The following is a 20,981-nucleotide window of genomic DNA, read 5'->3' as shown; positions in this document are numbered from 1 at the left end:
ACCCCAGCCAGCAACTAAGCACCATGCAGCCGCTCACTCACTTCCCCCCCACCCAGTGGGATGGGGGAGAAAATCGGGAAAAAGAAGTAAAACTCGTGGGCTGAGATAAGAATGGTTTAATAGAACAGAAAAGGAGAAACTAATAATGATAATTATAACACTAATGACAACAGCAATAATGAAAGGATTGGAATGTACAAATGCTGCGCAGTGCAATTGCTCACCACCTGCCAATCGACACCCAGCTAGTCCCCGAGCAGCGATCCCCCGCCCTCATCCCCCCCCAGTTTATACACTAGATGTGATGTCGCATGTTATGGAATACCCTGTTGGCCAGTTTGGGTCAGCTGCCCTGGCTGTGTCCCCTCCTAACTTCTTGTGCCCCTCCAGTTTTCTCGCTGGCTGGGCATGAGAAGCTGAAAAATCCTTGACTTTAGACTAAACATTACTTAGCAACAACTGAAAACATCAGTGTTATCAACATTCTTCTCATACTGAACTCAAAACATAGCACTGTACCAGCTACTAGGAAGACAATTAACTCTATCCCAGCTGAAACCAGGACAACATGCCTGTAGGAGACAGCTAAATGATTCCTTGAATTTTAACTAACATGGAATGTAAATTGGGTAAGTACAGGCAGAAACACTAATTTCTTGAGAGCTATGTTCATAACTGGAAACCATCTGAGTTCTAACTAAGGAAATGGAAAAAGCCACTTTCAGCATTATTTTCCCATAGGAGGATTTTTTTTTAATGATAAACCATGTGTTATGACTGCTGTTCTTGTATGTAGGTGTGCCCATGTATACACATACATAGGCACAGAAGAAACTGATCCATTTGTTCTGGTTTGAAGTCATGCCTGAGAAAAAGTCAAATTCTGATGTATAAAATAGACACACAAATGCAACAATGTGTATTTTGGTTTGGTCTGCTAGCAGTGGCTCTCAGTACTTCACTTCTTCATGAGAAATCCAACTTAGAGTTCAAGCATACTTTGAAAAATTTCAGTATTTGTAACATTTTCTGAGAAGCTGTCCATGCTTTCATGCTCAGAAAATTCAGAGATTATTTAAGTGCGCTTCCTCATGTGATAGAAAAGACTTTTCAGATGGATGATCTGTTGTATCTCTGGGGCCCTGAAGATTGCCAGTATCTATTTTACTTACATGTGTATGCCTCAGTGGTACCCAGAACTATACATTCCCTTCTTTTCAGTGAATCAGTGTTTAACTTTAAGCCCAGCATGGGTATGGCAGGGCTCAGGCTGGACACACTTCTGAGTGACACGCACACCCATAGTAATACACTGCAGTGGTGCTGCTCTTTCTAACAGGAGTTGCTGGCTATGACATGCAGGTAGATATTTGTGGCAATCCTAACTTGCCATATCAATGTGTAAAGTCTCTGACAGTTCCTCTTTACATAGCTATACTTTCTCATTATTTTAAAAGAATTTACCGACAACATGAAGATCAATTAATAGCATTTTAAATGTAATGTAATTGCCAAAAGCTACAGGCAAGATTATCTCTTGCATCTGTCCTTGAAAGGGGTCTACAGAAAGGGATGACATTGGTTTCTCCATCTGCCTTGTCTTCCCTTTTCAGCCCTACAGACAGATTCTCTTCTTCTGTCCCTCTTGTATGGCTGCACAGGGATGGCAGAACTGGTGACTGCATGGTGGAGTGCAGAGAGGCTTGGGCAGAACGGCAAAAGAAGGCAGGGGGAGGGGGGTTGGGATTGAAGGAAAGTGAGCATTATTTCCACTGCCTGCAACCCTCTGTGAGAGAGGAAATGTTTGAGAGGACCCCAGCTCCTTGAAGGTGTTTGACTTCTCTAAAGGCTCCTGAGAGAGAAAAGAAGAAATAGAGAAGACCTGCACATCCCTACCTAATGGGAGGTCTGACCTTGATCTTGGGGATGTCTCAATTTCGACTCTCCCTTGGGCAGCTTAAAGATGCTGGGAACTCCAATGCAAAGGCATTAGGCTGTATGGCTTTTGGGCTTTGGAGTAGGTAAACTCCAAACTAAGTAAACTCCAACTAAGCAAACCACCTGGGTACATGAGTCGTATCCTTCTTCCTTGAAGGTGAACACGTACCTAAATACTCTGATTAATCAGGAGCTAAATTGTCACAATATTAGTCAGTGATGCTCTTGTTTCACTAGAATGGAATGTGGTATGACCAGTTCAATGTATATTGTGATACACTGAGTAACTGATGGACTGGAATGGCTTAAGAGTCAAGTGCTTAGTAAGTGCAGAGCTTAAAGTAGCAGAATGCAACAAAAGTATTTGGGAGCTGCAGTTCTTGGATGAAAACACTCTCCAGTGTGTCTGTGTTTAGGCAATTTCTTCTTCCTCTTCTTTCACCATCCAGAACGTTCTGCTGTGGTAACTGTGAGGCATCTCTCTTCATTGTCTGCTGCCTCTGCAGAGCCTACTGAGCATCCAGATCAGGCAGGTATATCTGTGTCAGGTCACAAAATATGGGGGAGTTTATCAGGACATTCTAAAGGTCTTAGCAGATGCCAAGCAGCCATATTCGGAATTGCGAACACCTTTATTTTTATCTTACTCAGTTTGTTTTCAAGCTTGAACATGTGTGTACACTAAGATTAGAACTATTTGCATGCCAGGTTTCAAAGTTCGGTTATTTTTGAGTTAACTCCATAAAAATAAAAACTAAAAAACAAGAAAGTGGGTGACATTTGATCATGAGGAGAAGGGGAGATGATTTTATTTAAGGCAGAAATAAAAGACAATTTTTCCTTCAAATCAGTTAATAAGACAAAGAAAAGGCAAAGCTATGCATGGAGATCAAGCACAGGAAAATCTGATTTCCTGAAGAAATTCTTTCTTTACTTCCTCCCTTCTCCAAAGATAAAAATTAATCTCATTTCTGGATCCATGAGAGCTGGTCCTTATAGCCATGTATGAGAGGTCTGCTGCACAAGGAATCTGCAGCACTTCAAGGGAAGTTATGGCCAACTGCACCAATGCCCCATGCTTCTACACCAACATTCATCTATTTTTGTATTATTATTTTTCCAGTTCCCAGCTAGATTGAAGTGCATTTGAATCAAATATCCAACCAAACTTTTCTGATATGTAAGATATTTAAGGGTTAGATTCGATATGCCTTGCAATTAACATCTGCTTGCAGACATAGGTTGTATGTTTGTGCATGTAAAAACAGGGCTTTCTGCACAACTAATAGATAGGTTAATAATATTACTGATGACATAATCTAGCTTTATAAAGTCCGATGGCTAGCAATTCTCCTTAGGGCTAATCCTGCATTTATGACATTTTTATATGTGAAGGTCAGAAACAGGAAGAAACCTCTGAATTCAGAGAAGCAGTAAAGCCACTCTCTGCGGCTGCTGCTGCATTAGCCACATTGCAGTTACAGCCAAGACCCTCTATCTTTCTCTTGATAGAAAGGGCTCTCAATTTCTTTTTGTCTATTAAAAGTAGTGCTATTATTTATTTATTATAATTTAATAGCTGTTGGCTATTAAATGCAACATCTGGCTCAGGAAATCCTGAAACTGCTGATTGTTGGAAACAGGGAGGATATTGGTGGGGAAGTAGAAAGGGAATCACTCTGCATGCACCCTGTTATTACATTCTTTTCCTAAGCATCTGCCTCTGTCTGCTGCCAAAGGCAGGATATTGGGCTGGATGGATCTTTCACCTGACCCTGGATGGCAGTTCCCATGTGTTTGGGGAGTGGAGTGGGGTGTGGCTGTGAACCTCCATCTTCCAGGATCTGAGGATCCCAAACATGACTTTCCCCTCCTGCCTAAACCTTTATGGCTGTAGTGCTTCATCTATCATCTGTTTTCCCCAAATCCTGCTCACAGCAGAAGTACAGCATAGGGGGAGGGGAAGAGTTGGCCCCCTCCTCAAGGGCTGTGTATTTTTATGTCTTTATTGATTTATTTTGGCTTGGATGGAGATTCTCCCCCCCCCTCCCCCCGTCCCCCGAATAGGGAATTCAGAAAAGTGACATCATTTTTAATCCTTGACAGTTTATGGGCTTTGAAAGAGATTCTGGATAACACTGAGCAATTAAGATGTCATTTTAATAGTTCTTTCAAGTGAAATCAAGTGAGTAATTAAATAAAATTGAATGACAACCTTGTCAGGCCACCCACAAGCTCTCATATCCACTACAAATAGATTAATAAGTCAGGGTGGGGAACAAATGCTGTGTGCCTAAGTGGTCCTATTTATGTATCATTGGATGACTCTAGGAATGAGGCTTTCAGCTGGAAGACTTGTTTTCTTTGTACAGTGTTTCCAAGCAAGAACATCCAAGATTGTCAATTGCTATTCAAGCAGCAGTAACTTTACTATCTTTTTAAATTCTATATGGTGGTATTAATACCACTGTTTTGTATAGATGTCCTACTGTAAAAGTCACAGAACATAAACAGGATTTTTTACATTAAATGCAGGATTAGAATTTCTGCTGCCTTGTTATGTATATGATTATATATGGATGCTTAGTGAAAGTTGCTTTAGAGCACAAGCATGAGGTATGGTATTACACATGCTTTGCATTCATTTTACATAGATTAAAAAAAGCAAAGTGCAGGCAAAGGAAAAACAAGTGCTTTTGAGATTTACAGTATGATAACTAAGTAGGGATTGATGAAAAGTGGTATCTTTCTGTTGTATATGAGTTCATTTTCTTAGGGGAAAAAACCCTTTCTTTTCTTTAAGCTTTTCTACCCTTACATGTTAAATTTAGTGCCAGGATTTCTCACTAGTATTAACTGGAAACTGTATTTCCAAAGTGTATTCTTTGTACAGTAGCTGGGATGCCTAACCCTGTCTTAGATCTATGCAAAATGTCGATAAAATATTGATGATTGAAAAATGTTCCATTTGAAATTAAAACAGAGATATTAATATGATAACATTCAATTACACTTTTGAAAATTTGACTTGCATCTACAGTATTACTTTTCCTGACATGGAGGGAGACAGTGGTTCAATACAACCGCCAAAATAATCTCATCATATTTCACATACAGATTCACAGAAAATCTCATATTATTCCTCAAGAATTTCCTCTGTAGGATACTTTCTGGGCACAGCTGATGGGGTGGGTACCAGGCAGCACTCCCTACTCACCCCACATAAACTTGTTTTCCCTTCACCTCGTTGGTGTGTTGCAATCAGCTGGTCATCACTCAGTGCCTGTAGGTGCTACCCTAGTATAAATACATACTTGCCATTTTCTTCCTCTCCTAAAACATGATTTTCTGTTTTTACTGTGAATCTGAGACAATGCAGGCCCCCTCTGGTGGTCAAAACAACATCTGTACCTTTTTATGGGATTTCACTCTAAAACTGTTTTGCTGAGGGGCCAAAATGTCTGCTTTACGTTTTAAAGTCATACGACCATAGTTAGTTCATTTTTCTAAGAAAACCACTGGCATGAGCCAAAACTGGAGGAGAAAAATGTGTAGGAGAGGTGTTCCAGCGTGTGTCAGGTCCCAGGAATGTGGTCAGTGACACTGACGGGTGCGCACAGAGAGTAGCTGCAAAATTCATTGCACCAATTCTCCCTGCCCAGCTGGCGCGCGGGAGTAGGGATGGTGCTCAGGATGCCCGGACTGGGTCTGCTGCTGGAGACAGGACAGAGCATTAGGGAAAAATAGGAAACAAACTCTTACTGCTGAGAAAAAATACCTGCCTAATATCACAGGCTGTTCTTTCTCTAATCACTGGAAACCACAGAGATACTGGATGTGGCACATCGAGGTACAGAAAGCAAGTATAGGTTGATTTACTGCTTTCTATCGCTCCCTTTTAATTTGGTAGAGTTGGGCTCACGATAGCAAAAACATTTGGACTCACACAGAGGATTATGATATGCAACTGTTAAATTTAGAGGAAGACTATCCTAATCACTTTTCCTCTAATACGTTTGCATGTGAAAAAGTGGCATTTCCCTTTGCTTTGGTGACAATGTTTGGTGTTGTCCTCTCTGGCCAGTTATTTCAATGTCTGACTTCCTGGAGGTTGAGATGGTTTCTGAAACTGCTAGGAAAACCAAACAATGTTTGAAATCACTATGGCATCTTTAAAAGCAACTATCAGCCATGTCATCAGGAAGAAAATCCAAATGGCTGTCCAAGATCAGTCTTACAGTCACTAGCCGGGGCTTCTCCATCCCTTCTGAATCTGGCTGATTCTCACACATTGCACAAGCTTCCACTGGCATTTCTTAGCCTGTCCCCTAAGCCTTCAGCTTGACTTTCTGTCTGCTGCCTCCCAACAGCAACACAAACCATCCACTATTCAAAGGATAAGAGTCCTGTCAACACAAGAGCTGACCAAGAAAAAGAGTAATTCACCAATGTGTTTATTCGCTGAAGAGCATTTGATCAATTCTATCAATGGTGATGTCATGGTTTAACCCCAGCCAGCAACTAGGCACCACACAGCCGCTCGCTCACTCTTCCCCCCTCCCAGTGGGAGGGGGAGGAGAATCGGGAAAAAAAAGTAAAACTTGGGTGTTGAGATAAGAACAGTTTAATAGCTAAAATAAAATAAAATAATAACAATAATAAAAAAAAATAGTAATAATTGTAATGAAAAGGAATATAATGAAAAGAGAGAGAAATAAAACCCCAGAAAAGACAAGTGATGCACAATGCAATTGCTCACCAGCCTTTGACCGATGTCTAAGCAGCGATCTGGCCCTCCTGGCCAACTCCCCCCAGTTTATATACTGAGCATGAAACTCTATGGTATGGAATATTCCTTTGGCTAGTTTGGGTCAGCTGTCCTGGCTGTGCTCCCTACCAGCTTCTTGTACACCTGCTTGCTGGCAGAGCATGGGAAACTGGAAAATCCTTAACTTAGGATAAGCACTACTTAGCCACAACTAAAATATCAGTGTGTTATCAACATTATTCTCACACTAAATCCAAAACACAGCACTGTACCAGCTACTGGGAAGAAAATTAACTCTATCCCAGCCAAAACCAGGACAGGTGACAAAGGGGATTTAATAGTAACATACAATAATTCTGTTGTTGTTTTAATACCTGACTAGACACAATAATGGCTGCTGAAGCACTCATCGTTGTCATGAGGTTCTTATTAGCCTATTCTTATGGAAGCCCAGAAAGAGGGATCGTGATGTTTCATAAAAATACATTTAATGTTATTTAAGGTTTTGTAATTGAGAGTGTTGGTTTCCCAGAATCCCCTGCTTTTCTTCATGTCCTAGTAGCGTACTCTCACTGCATACTTGTAGATTGCAAAAAATGGCTCTGTGCCATAATACACTGTGAAATTTTAAAACTTGGCTAGCAGGGGTCATCCTGGCCAAGGGCTTCTGAGTGGTTTCTTTTCTGTAGTAAGTCTGAAGGCCCTGCACAATTTGCTGGTAAGTGTACACTGTTGGCAGCTACATGCCACCATCAGAAAAGACATGAGCTGCTGGAGTAGCTGGACTGCTTAGAGTTTAGGGGTTTGGGTTTTTTTATTCAGGTTTACAAATTCCTATGTCATAAATAGATATTTCCAAAGTAGAAAGTTAGAAATAGGTTTGAGGATTTTTATTTGTTCTTTTCAATATAGCAAAAAAAAAATATTTTTTTTTACAAGATTTCTTTTAGTTGTACACCTACAGCCATTCACCATGTGAATAAGTAATACTTGTGCACAGGGCTGTGTAGAGGAGAATGGCTTTAAGAGGGAAGAAGAGGAGTTTATGGCTGCCTTGAGCTTTCTTTTTCAAAATGCCAAATGCTGGATTACATTCAAAAAGAGTTTGTTCACCTTGAGATATAAGGATACTATTCATAAGCAACCTTCAGAGTCCTCTTCCTTTGCTGAATTGAACAGTTGTTATCAGAGTCTTGTTAGTCATGTATCAGTCTTTGAACATATCAGTCCTTAACCTTCTTTTTGATGAGCTAAGTAGTCTGAATTCATGGTCCTTCTCATATATGACATTTATTTTCCAGGTGGCTAACCAACAGTGCTTGAGCTACGTGAAATGCAAGCAGTTAAGGTGTAATCTCATGCCAGGACTGCAGCATGGTTATGGAAGAAGGTGAGTCACCAGCCCATCTTCTATCATGGCCTTGTCTCATTTTTCATGCAGTGAGCAGTGGGACTCCTGGGGGACCAATGTTGTCTTCTACTGATCATTCCTGGAGTTGCCCTTTCCTGGCATTTGATCAAAGACTTTGGTACAGGTCTCATAGGACAAGGAAGATTGGTCATGTCCATGTTAATCACCGTTGCGGCTTTTCTCTGAACTTTCTATAATTTATCAGCGTCCTTTTTGAACAGCAGGCAGTAAGCCTGAAGAGTATTCTAGCAGTAATTGCTCAGGACTGCATGCAGGCATATGATAGCCATCCTACTTGATATACCCTTCAGTATATGTTTCTGTATGCAAGAGTGGCATTGTCTCTTTTAGCAGTGTGTCACATTAGGAGCTTCTGTTCAGCTGACAAAGCAGCATGACTCCAGTATGTTTCCAGCAACCTAAAGCTCATGAAACAGATCCCTCTTTTTTGCTAGCTGCTGTTAATCATGAAGGGAAACAAGATTACACTGAGGTCTTTTTAACCATTTTTTTTTCCCTGGGGACCAGCTTCATTCCTGTCCCGCAGAAACAAAGACCTTGGGTATGAATTACTAAATGGCTGAAAAGACCCATTCTCTTTCTTAGTTCAGGCAATACACAACAGATGCCAGCAAAGGTATTGAAACAACTTTTGGTATGGGCATGCATTCCTTTGACTGGGTGGTTGCATGCAAGGAAGTTTATATAATTATAATAGTAAGAGCTAAAATTTGAATACTATCCTTGGTGCAAACTAGAAATTAAAGTTGAACGGGACTACCCTACTCATCCTGCTGCTGATACTGAGAGCTGCCCCAAAATGCTATTCAAAAGATCAGGAAAAAAATGCTAAGAAAAATACAGTATGCAAGCAAGTCATGGGCAGGTGTAAAGGGCATGTATATCCAAGCTGCCATGAGGTCCCCAGTTACTCTAAGATTCATGTGACAGAATCTGGCTAAGATTCTCTATCCTTCTTCCTCATTACTACTGCTGGCAGCTCCCCAGGCTCCTGACAGGGAAATCCAGCTCCAAGCTGTGTGCTGTATACCAGCAGCCTGAATATCAGAGGCTGATAAAGATGTCAGGTCACGATCAAGGGACAGAAAGAACTAAGTGAGGAATTTCACAGCCACATACAAGGGTGGTGCTGAGGAAGAGGGGATAGAGACAAACAGGATTTTTCAATAGGAAGAGCCCTATTGAAGAGCTGCAAGATCAGCTGAGGACAGAAAAGGAAATGAGCTGGTAGATCTAAACAAAAGAAGTCAGCAGCTGGGCCATAACATAAGGATGCTCTTCCATAGCAGCAACAAAATGGAGGCAAAGAAGCATGCACAGGCTTCATTTCTTCATTACAAACTCCCTCGTAGTGCAGTGTACTTGGCAGGCTCCTGGCTCATCCTGTGTGCCAGAGGATTTTCCTGGCTAAAGCAGTCTGCTGGCAGATGTTCCCCCACCTCAGACCCAGAGATACCATCTCCCAAACAGCCTGTGTGACTAATAGGAGGCTGACTATATTATCATTACGGTATCCTGAAAACTATAGATAGGGACGATGGTTACAGAAAAAGCTTTAAACGTTGCCATGCTCACAGGAACAGAGTGCTTTATTGTGTGAGGTTACTTACAGTCAGATTTTTCCTTAAACTGAGGCTAAAAGAAGAGGCTTACTTCAAAACAAATCCTACTATTAAAACTACATTTGGTAAGCATCCTCCCTAGGGTCTCCATGGGCTCATGGAGCTGCAGGCCACTGTGTACTGTGTACCCCAGCCGTGGTGAGCGCTGGCAGGTGCTCAGAGATGTTATACATGGATTTTAGGCCCAAGCTGCCTTGGTGGAGACAGCTTTTCCCAGCCAGGATGGCAGGACTGCTCTCTTCCTGTCTGTCTGTCCTGTTTTTCAGGGCACTGGAATATAACATGGTACTAAGGGGATTATGTCATGTCTTCCCCCTTCCTCCTGCATCCTTCCCACCCCTAAGGTCACTTAGTTAATATTTCTATTGTATACTTTAATTAGCACATTCCTGGCTGCAGGCTACCTTCTGCTGTTCCTGGCCTCTTTAAAACACAGCAGTTTATATAATACATATTATTTTTAAAATGTTAATTGTGCAAGGACCTTTTAGGATTTGTAATGTTTAGCTTGCTGTGACCTTTGCACAGGATCTGCCCATGACATACACACAGCAAACACTGGCTTGTGGCGGCAGGCTGCCAAAACTCCCTGGCCTCTTACCACCTTGTCCCCTGCTTACAGTTTGTTAGATTTCTGGGGAACCCTGCCACATGTGTTAATGCAGCGAAACCCTATCTGTATCTGTTCCTTAAGACCTGTCCTGTGGTGTGCCAAACTGAGACTAAAAGGTTCTCTTTGATTGGCATCTGAGGGAGTCTGCATTTATGGCACAGCAGAGCCTGAGAATAAGAACTAGCCCAACGAACTGGAGCAGAGGTTTCCATTTCACAGGAGGTCTGCTCAAGAGGGGTTCATGTACCCAGAGCGGCTCACCAGCCCCTCAAGGCAAGAAGTGCCTCTGATGACTTTCTGCTGCAATAAACTCTGGACTCCTACAGCAGCCTTAGCCACACTGGTGGGTGCAGGCATCAGCAAGCCTACTGACCAAGCTCACTCTGTTTCAGTTACCACCCATGAAAAACTAAAAAGCCAGTTACTATCCCTGACCTAAGAGAGGTACAGGTGGGATCTTATCTGTAAAGTGAGTACCTATTGAGAAGTATCAATGATAAAGCAATCATGACAATGACAACCACATAATTTCACAATGTCAACCTAAGCATGTGGTGACAGAGGCAGATCTCAGAGGAGGGTAACCTCTGGCAGGGGAAAAAAGAAAAAGCGACAGTGAGCAGCAGGGAGGGTGCCCAGGAGCTTCAGTCTCTGACCCAGTTCAGCTGCAGATACAGCAGCACACCCAGACAAAGCCTCATTAACAGCTTTATAAATTTCTGCAATATCTGGGTGTTGTCTGAAGGTTTCCCTTGAGCACACCCACACGATCTGAGCCTCAGTCAGTAGGGCTATGGAATACACAGGAAAAAGTAACAATGCTTCTTTTTAAGAAACCGATACCAGCATCTGAAATAAGTCACTGTGCCTGACTTAGCCAAACCAAATTCCTGATGTCTGGATTTTTGTCTATCTAATGACAGTAGGGTTAGATACAATATGCATGAATATACTGCACGACCACGAAAACCAAATAGTGCCACAAAGATAATTGTGGTTTAATTAATACAGTCTGCTGCTCCATGCTCCACCAAGTTTTTGATTATTTGTCCATCTTTAAATATTCAACAAAGCATTCCTGCACAGTCAGATGCCTTCAGGAAAAGAAGAAAAAATGTATCTTCCTTTCCATTTTGGAAGTTTGGCTTGTTTTCAAGCCATTTCATTCAATAAAATATATTTTTTGGTTTATTAACAATAAATTTGGTATGCCCACTTTTCAAAACTTTTTGAGATTCTAAATTTCTGTGAATTTTGTAAGTGAAGAACATGAAATATTTTACATATGGCATAAAAAACTAAAGCCATTTGAAAAACATGTTTTAGTTAAGGACATAAACATGTTTCTGAAATACTAAGTTTGACTTTGTTCAACAATTTCACTTCCATGTCTCAACTCCAGCTTTTGAAAATGTATCTCTCAACTACAAGATGGTACTTTTGCCCACTCACAGCATTTGACACTGATTTTTTTTTTTTTCATGGTTATTTGGTGTCAAAGACTAAAAATAAAAACATATTGTTCTGAGCATTGTGGACAACTTTTCCAGACAGGGAAAACAGAGGTTTTTATGACTTAGGAAAGCAGAGTTCCCAGAGGGCTGGTCTGCTTTTCTTCTACTCTTCCCTTTAGGATTTTCTGAAAACATTTCACTTACTTTTGACTCTGTGGTACATTTATAGCCTCTTATTTTTAGGGGTTTGTGCGTACCTCCTGTGTGCATGTTCCAGCCCTGCCTTCTGCCTGCTTTCCCATGCACACAAAGGTATCACAGCACACTTGTTCATGTTCACTCACTAAAACATGACCAAAGATTCAAAGTGGTGTGGGGGTGCCTGGTTTTGGTTTTCCCCTTCCCAGGTGCTAGGCAGAAATTTGCTCTCTGCTTATAATGGGTTAGGCTGAGTGTTCAGTCTCCAGGAGGGAGCAGCCCTGGCGAGGAGGGGAGCCCTTGGAGGGTCCTGCTCCAGCCTGGGGTGTTCCCTCATGCAGCAGGTGGAGGGGCAGCGAAGCTGGGCTGCAGCCCCCAGCTTTCTCACCCCACACCGTGTTTCTGTCCTAGTCTGTGCCCATGTGGACGAGTGGGCAGGAACTTCAAGGAAATGGGTATCTCTGCCCATCAGCTCCCAGGGGTATCCCCCAGCCGGCAGCCCGTACCCTCCCTTCATTTCCCAAAGCAAAAGCTAAGCAGAAGCAGCGCAGCAAGGTCTGAAGGGGCAAAACATGCCTTTGTCTGCTCCCTTGTTATCCTGAACAGCTGAGTTAGAGCAACACACAACCCACGGTTGTGAATGGCAATATTCACTTTAAAAAGAAAATCCTATTTTTGATTGGCTGTGCCAGCTGTTTGACAGCACAGCTTTCCAGCAACTCAGAATTTCTTTGTAAATAGTGAATCGTTACAAAATAGGGAATAGCATTATATGAGACTGAGATTTAAACTGGGATGGCCAAATTTACCTTCTAGTTGCACCTAAATTAATAATCTAACTTTGAAAGGAAATCAGAATCTAGCAGCTGCTGGTGACTTCCTTTAAACTGTTTTAGAAAGAGTCAGATTATGTTTTTTCTAAGTATTTGGATGCATATGCTATAAAAAAATTATAGACTATTCTTAGAATATACTTCTGTTCATTGTTGATTTTTGATTTAGCAATCTAACTGGTAAATTTACAAATGCCTTAAAACTTAAACCACATAAGAAATATTTTGTATGCAACAGAGGGCCTATTTCTTGTTCAACACATGAGCCATGATGAGATTAATTGTCAAGTAACTGTATGCTTCCCAATATTTAATCTTTTTTTAAGCTGATAAGCTTCACTGTCAGACTAAACTCTCTATTATTTGGTGTTTTCTAAAAAGTTATTTAAGTGTGTTATCCCTAATGTCTCTAAATATCTAAGCCTTAATTGCATGCTATTTAAATGTTTTGTTAAGGCTAAAGCTTAGTTATTTAACTGATAAATCTGATAGTCTGCTTAATAATTCTTAAACATCACACGTTTATTAGCGCTTTAAGTCAAGAACATTGTCTACACCTCTGTAAATTTATGTTTTACATTAACAATTGCAAGCTGTTAGGAAGTACTTTAGATATACAGTCTTTCTCTTACATCCAGACCTGGGATCTTCTAATACAGAGCCCTGTATTAACATAGCAGTTGTTATTAATCCACAGGTGATGTGCCAATAGACTTGCAGTTAACTTAACATACCTGTTATCCACTCAGGAAAAGCCCTGAACTTTGCTAAGTTCCAAAGAAAATTCTCACAACAAAAGCAGGGAGTTGATATAAAGTGGTGATGGATAAATGGAGGCTGGAAATTAAAAGAGGGTGTCAGCCATGCAAAGAAGTGGTGAGGCAAAAATTCTACAGGCTATGAAAATGAAGCTTGATATACCTCTGCACCGTGGATGATGGGGTCGTTCCTAACAATGAGGACTGCACTGTTGGCCCATCTAACCCTGGGATCTTGCCTTATGGTCCATTTTGTTCTTGTGTAATGATAGGGGCTTGGCTTCCTGTTCTGTTAAGCTTTCATTTGCCTGGGCATGGAAATCAGGAGAACTGGACTATAAATCTGTGAATGTTTCCAATACAGGGCAGGAACATGGACAGATGTCTTTATGGAAAAATGTTAAGACTGCAAAAGTCAGGTTCTCAAAATAGGGAACTCCAGGCTTAAATCTGCCTGCACACCCTTAATTCTCATCTTGCCAGGTGCAGGTGCATGCTCATTTGTATTCCAGCTCCCCAAATTCAAAGGACACTTAAGCGATGCTTATGTTTCTTGCTGGATCAAAACTTGCATGTACAAGGTGGAAAGTGTCCCCCCTTTTCTCCTTCCCTGAATGCATTTTCCCTCACCATCCTGAAAGTTTCTGCAGTGTGTCCCCTTCTCCTTGCACAGTCTTACTCTCCCCTTTGCCTTCCCTCTGATCCCATGCACCAACCTTTCCAAGGCTGTGTGTTTCCCTCCTCTTTATTTCTACTTATCATTGTAATGTGGGAGCAGGCTGTGGTTGGGTGTAGCGGATGTGCTGTGCCCTGGGGCTGCGGCGGCAGGGTGCTGCCACACTTTGGGCTGAGCCCCCGCACCCAAAACACAACCAGCTGCGCCTGTGGGACGTGTGGGAACACTACGGGGCCTTCAGCCCCGTAAATGGCCGCATGCTTGAAGTCCACTGTGGCTAATTAAACCCTTTTCCAGCACACCAGAGGAAAAAAGTAATATCCGTCAGTCTCTTGCCACCCAAACTGCAGCATGCATTAGAAAGTCCAGCGTCGGTCTCGCTTTCTTTGACTTTTCCCCTGTGTAAAACGGGTGCAGCTGTGCCAGTGTGCTGAAGTCTATAAATGAAAAGTGTTGCATAGGTGTGACTATTATTAGCTGCTTAATAGAACTAGACAGCATTAGAAATTAACCTTAGGCAGACAGTGAGCCACAGCAGTGTCAGCTTAAACCCAGGTAGCTGAAGTTTTTGCTGACAACTGCTAAAGTACAAGGAAAAAAAACAATGCTGTAGCATTCCTGTAACTGTCAAAGGCTTCTGTCTAGCCAAGTCAAATGCAGCAGAGACCATGGAGGTCCTGCAAAGCTACAAAGATCACTTCTTGGCTCACATTTTTCAATGTATCATTTTGAACAGCTGAGCTGCCTTCTCCTCTTCTTAGAGCCTTGCAGAGATTTCCTGACAGGCTAGTAGGTTCTTTCATACTACTGACAGCTCTGTGCTCAGTGCAATCACCCCACACAGGTGCTTTTCTTGAGTCGAGATGACAAGGTCCATTTTGGACACCAGGAAAGCAGAGGCATGACTTCCCATCAAGAAATAAGCTTAGAATGACCATGTCACCAAAATCTTTCTGTCTTACAACTTCTCACTGAGGACTGGCCGTATGCAGAGGTGGGTGGACTGTGATCCCTGCAGTGTTATAGAGGGAAAACCTGTGAGACTAAGCTGGGAAAACCTTTGGGGTTTTCTGAGTGAACTTCTCCAGGCTAAGGAGCTTCAGGATGTGTGTGATTATACAGCATATATTGCAACTGCACCCAGTACAGGGAATTGTCTTCTAACAGGGACAAATATGGTTTTTTTTTCTCCCCTACCTTGCACTGTTACTTTTTCATACAGCCCCCCAACCCTTTTTCCTCTGACTCTGTAACACCTCAAAAAACAAAGTGCTTGGTTGACTTGGTGGTTTATAACAATGAAACTGGTATGTGTAACTTGGATATTTTTTTAGAAAGCCTGTTTGTTTGTTTGTTTGTGTGTTAGTGTTCCACCTGCAGCTTCCGAATCAACAGGCTACCACAGCATTTCCACTGAATTTCAGAGTTTTGGCCCCCAGTGCCAGTGGGTAATTTGTTCCTAAGCTTTAATGTGAAGATTTTTTTTTTTTTACAGTATTGTAAGTAACAGCTATATTCAGAAATAATACACTGAATACTTTTCTACAGTACCTAGAGAGGTAATATCATACCCAAAAATCTGTACTGATTTTTCCTAAAGAACTTGGAAACAAAACAGTGTGGCCATTGTATTATAAACATTAGAGCAATTGTTCAGTACATGTGGTGCAACCCTAAATTTCTGTCAGAACATGGTGCCAACTCTGAGTCTCTGTAAATTACGGTACTGTGGGCATGCGCATGTTTAAACAAGTGCTTTCCTATCTCCAAGTTATATAGTCATATTTATGTATATGGTTTGGAAAAGCCAGACAACACTCTAAAGCGATAAAAGGGAACCTAATACATGTGCTCATTTTTCACACCATTGTGTCTTTAAAACAAAGCAAAACCTGTTATGGGCCTTGTATTTTTCCTCTCAGTACATTGGCATTTGTTATATATAAATATTAATGATGTTTATTCTTGTATACCATAAAACCTGTAGGTAGATAAAAGAGACTGAGTAAAACAAATACAGATAAACAAAGAATAATTCATTGCCTGCAGTTGAAAGTGTTTTGTGCTATAGTTTGTGTTACTCTAGTATACTCATAAACCTGTGACTCTAAACATCTTTAAATTACAGGTTTAGGCAGCCAAAATATTAGTATAACTCCTTTTGGATTCAACAGGCTACCTAGTGGCTTAACCTACTGCTGAAGGTCCGGAGAATATAATTCATCTTCCACAATGCCTAGACATCACCAGCTACATTTCTGGAGATATCCTGGAAAATGAAACTCTGAAAACATTCCAAGTGCTTCAGTGGGATTATTGTCTACGACAAGATCCTCTTGGACAATACACAGACTTTTGTGCACGTATTGCCGTAATACCCAATAAAAATCAAAGCCCTGGACCCTCAGGACTGCTCTGCTTGCTGTGCACAGTATTTCAGATGGGCTGGTAATATGTGGAATCAGCACTATCAGTGACAAAAAGTAACTCACAGCTTCTCACCCACATTCTCAGTTTAAGCATTCATTGTTCTTTTGAATGTGTTACTTTCTTACTTTTGAAGAAAGGTTTCCCATGTACCATACATAGCACCTAGCCCTGCAAGATGCTAATCACTTTGCTATATTTTCGTGTTTGGACAAAACAGGTTATCCTCTGAGACGCTATTTCTGTTTTTTTAAGTCACAAAAGTAAAAACACTTTGTTATTTATTGTTCTTACTGGAATTACCCTGTGGAAACAATGGTTGTATAGAATAGTTAGGACACTGTGCAAGATTAATTGATTACAGGATCAGCCAGTACGCTCAAAGAGCATTAGCTTTTCCCAAGATAAGAATCTTATTACAAATTAGAAGTGGGCTGTAACAGGCAGTGCTAGCTTTTGAACCCAGGCTCGGTGTCTGCTGCCACACTGCTGCTGATTTGAGACTAAGCCTTATGCATGGGAGTGCTGTGAAGAATGATCACATGCAAACAACACAATTTCCTAATGCAGATGCGATCAGTATAAGAAAAGAAGAGCATCCCCTGACTGAAAAACATTAGGAAGACTGGTGACTGCTTTAGAAATAATCAATATGAGAAACCTAAAAGGTAAGCGTGTTGTTTTGGTTAGAGAGCCGGACCTAGGAAAACAGCAAGAGGAATGGGAAAGTGAAGAAAACTGCAGAAGGAAGGGAGGCAAAAAGTTTAGTTTGTAACTGCAGAGGGCTTTTATTCTTGTTAGTATTAGAGGTTAGTATTCTTTTTGGCTATAAAGGATAATTTTGGTTACACTGATCTTATATCGCTGAGACAAGGAGCTGGACGGATTCTGCAGAAGAAAAGCGTGTGACTCATGGAAAGAGTAACTAGTGAAGAACTTGCTCGACTTGAACTCTTGCTTATAGGGATTTTATTTACCCCTGGGGAAGGGTGAAATTTTCCAGTTTGGCATAGAGCTAAACTACTTTACCAGTGAGAGAGAACTTGAAGCCTTCTTTGCTGAGAAGATAAGCTTTCATGATACAGGATAAAGGCTAACATGTACTGAAGATTATTGCACAGCAAGAGAGGAAAAAGATGCCTAAAGCATGTTTCTTTTAACTATGAAAACTTGTTAATGGAGTATTCAACACATATGTAGTACTTAACTAGAAGGTCATATTAACTCTTTTTCAATACACAAGACAAACCATCATACATTTCTTTACAGCAGACACAGCAAAAAATAAAGAAAAATGCTCCCTGCTTTGAGGAACTGAGAATCCCTAGTAGCTCTTTCAACAATGTGATACCCATATTCTCATTCACAAAAAGCTCCATTAGACAATTCAGTCAAAACTTTTTTTTTATTTTTATTCCTAATGTGAATAATAAGCCACCTGCCTGGTAACAACATTATGGGCACTTAAAAAAATTTGCTGTGGAAACATTTGGAAAGAGTTACATTCAGGAAAATTACTTGCTAAAGAGGTTTAGTTTAAATGCAAATTCAGCCTCAGCTCATCTGTACAAACATGTGTTGTAAAGAAAGGGAAAAAAACCCCACTTCACTAATGTGCTGATCAGTGCTCTTAATAGCAGTCTAAAACATGCATAAATTGAGCAAAACTCCCCAGTTTCTCCAGAACAGGGCAGAACTTAATCCTCAGGCACTGCCTGCCTGAAAACTTGAAGATCACAGAGAGGAAGAGAGATGAAATGAGATTTGGATGCAGATTCCAAACACACACTTTTAATACATGAGTTATGAATATGGATATTTTTTTTTTGCAAATCCTACCTCAAATTATGAGGGAATATTTAAACTGCTGTTGTGAATCTTTTGTTCAGAGTAACTTAACTATTTCTATATATTATATCTATAGATATATAATATCTACTCTTTTGTAAAAAGACATTGTTCTACCTAATTGTCTTGTTAAATCACCTAGATCCTCTCTGCAGTAAAAACAAATCTTAAGTTCTTTCAGAAGGAAAAAACCCACCTCATTTTAAAAGTAATAAAACGTAATAACAGGTAGTAGGGGTGAAAGTTCCATTTATCAGCCCTATCTTTGAGCAGAGCTAAATCATTTAGTAGAAGTCTAGTCTTCAAAAGATACATGATAATGTAGATGACAAGAAGAGTGAAGAACTCTATGATTGTGGCTTGCAAAAGCTGCTTTAAATAATGAAACACTGAAGTTGAAAATGTCAGCATTTGATGAACTGAACTGTAAAGAATCACAAGAGATTCCCGCAGACCCTGAGAATGTTATGTAGTGGATCTTAAGCAAAACTGGCACTCAAAAAACCCACTAGTGTTTTTGCCAGTCAATGCTAAGAACTTACATATGGTCTTTGTTCAGGTTCCCTCAACTGGAGAGGGATTTTAAATTCTCTCAATTTAAATAGTTGGCAGTCATAATTTCTAATTTTCCTAATTGCAATTGCTTTTTAGTGAACTCTGCTTGAAAAACTCCTGCAAGGGACCTTGCTGGAAGTCATCAAATTTACCATCCTGGATAAGAATCCTGATCCTTGTCAGCCATGGCTACAGCCCCACAGAAAACGAGGGGCAAGATAGATGAATTCAGCTTAGAAGGAGTATAGGAATTACTTATCTTAGGTCAGAGGTGGCCATCAATGTGCTTCGAATAGGAATAGACAAGAAGCTTCTGTACAGAGGTAGATCATTCTTTTTGTCTTCAGTTTACATCTTTTCACTTCAAGATTGTACATACTCTGATAGGTCAAAATTGTGATCCTTGAAAATGCTATGCTTGTTTTGAAAGAAAAGGATAGAAATCTGCATTTTTTTTCCTGAAAATTTTAATCTTTAATATGAACAAAGCTAACCAATTCATCTACGCATGGATTCTGAATCTAGAGTATTTTCTGGATTTTCTGTGTGCTGCTGGCTAAAAGTCAACACAAGTAAATTAAGAAAAAGGAAGAAGGGCTACATGAGCTGAAACTTCTTGCTACAAATGCTTGCTTTCCTGGATGACCCTAGTCTGGGCAGATAATGGCTCTACTTTTTACACCCCAACTACACGTGATTCAAACAAGAATCTAACTCACAGACAGACTATTTAGCACTGAGGCACATCTTCAGGTTATTTCCAGATAGGAATACAGACGTGTGTAGCTAAAAGACTCTGTGCATGATGTTCCTATCTGCTGCATGCAATATGATATTGCCCTGCAAATCTGTGTATTCTAATAAAGCAGCCTGCAGATGCGTAGTGAGAGTGCCTGCTTTTGTGTGCAAAAGGCTTCTGAAGAGACCATCAGCAGGCCTCTGCAGAGACACCACCTATGCCAGAGACTGGAGCCCCACTGGGAGAACTGAGTGAGTGCCTGAACGAAGGAAGGAGTGACAGGCAGCCCCTCAGGTGGGCTCCCTTTGCCGGCAATGAGGAGCTGCGGTTGTGTGACTCACCGGCTGGCTGTCACGGGAATGTCTGAGAGCTGGACGATGTTGTGGGCATGCTGTGGACAGACCACAAGTTGTGCGCTGTTTAGATTAATCTGCTACTGCTTTAGGGAAGCACAGTAAATTATGATGGCAAGCTTAAAACAATCTGACAATTATAGAGATTTATTTTAAATGCAGCTTTTAAGGGAGGATACAAATTCATAATTTTCATAATCATCCTTTGTTTAGGCTCAGTGTCCTGAGCCCAACAGACGAACACTGTAAAACTGACTCTAACCAACAGGAATGGAAAAAGGATCTGGTGATGTGACAGACTTTGAGGCAGGTTAATGCTATTGCACAAAATACCTTCCCACATATGGGCTTCAATCCAGAGACCAGCAAAATCAGTAGGAAGTCTTTCCATTGATTGCAGCTCACTGAGATTGAAACCTTTTGAGAAAAAAAGCATATCTACTTGTTTATGCCCCTGCTCCACCCCTTTGTGGAGGGTGGTGGTCCATTGCACACAATTTAGGATCACAGTCCTTCTTGCTGAAAGCTGCTAGGCAGGTCCTTTCCCCATTCTCCTTCTTGTGTCCCAGGAAGACCACTCTGGAGCAGGGCTTCTTGCTGCTGTCCCTTTGCACAGGAATGCAACAGCATCTGAACTACCGCTGTGTGTACTTAGCCTGCCTCGGAAAAAAAGGCCTTAATTAGGAATCAGACATGAGACTGGTGTGATAAGGACAAATCAAGTCACTGGCTCCCTCTGACCTTTACATGCCTGTTTTGCTCAGGAT

The 20,981-nt window shown here is 41.0% G+C and overlaps 1 long non-coding RNA gene across 1 annotated transcript in view; it reads left to right on the top strand.

The window, feature by feature from the left end:
- The window catches only part of LOC115350397, a 48,317-nt gene extending 27,820 nt beyond the window's left edge, over nucleotides 1-20,497 (top strand). Inside the window, exons 2-3 of the long non-coding RNA XR_003926422.2 lie at nucleotides 8,008-8,096; nucleotides 16,467-20,497. This is a non-coding gene — a long non-coding RNA (uncharacterized LOC115350397). The remainder of the gene's footprint in view (nucleotides 1-8,007; nucleotides 8,097-16,466) is intronic.
- The last annotated feature ends 484 nt before the right edge of the window (nucleotides 20,498-20,981 follow it).

The sequence above is a fragment of the Aquila chrysaetos genome, chromosome 13 (genome assembly GCF_900496995.4).
Source record: "Aquila chrysaetos chrysaetos chromosome 13, bAquChr1.4, whole genome shotgun sequence".
NCBI classification, from domain to species: Eukaryota; Metazoa; Chordata; class Aves; order Accipitriformes; family Accipitridae; genus Aquila; species Aquila chrysaetos.
This window is presented reverse-complemented; position numbering and strand designations above follow the sequence as displayed.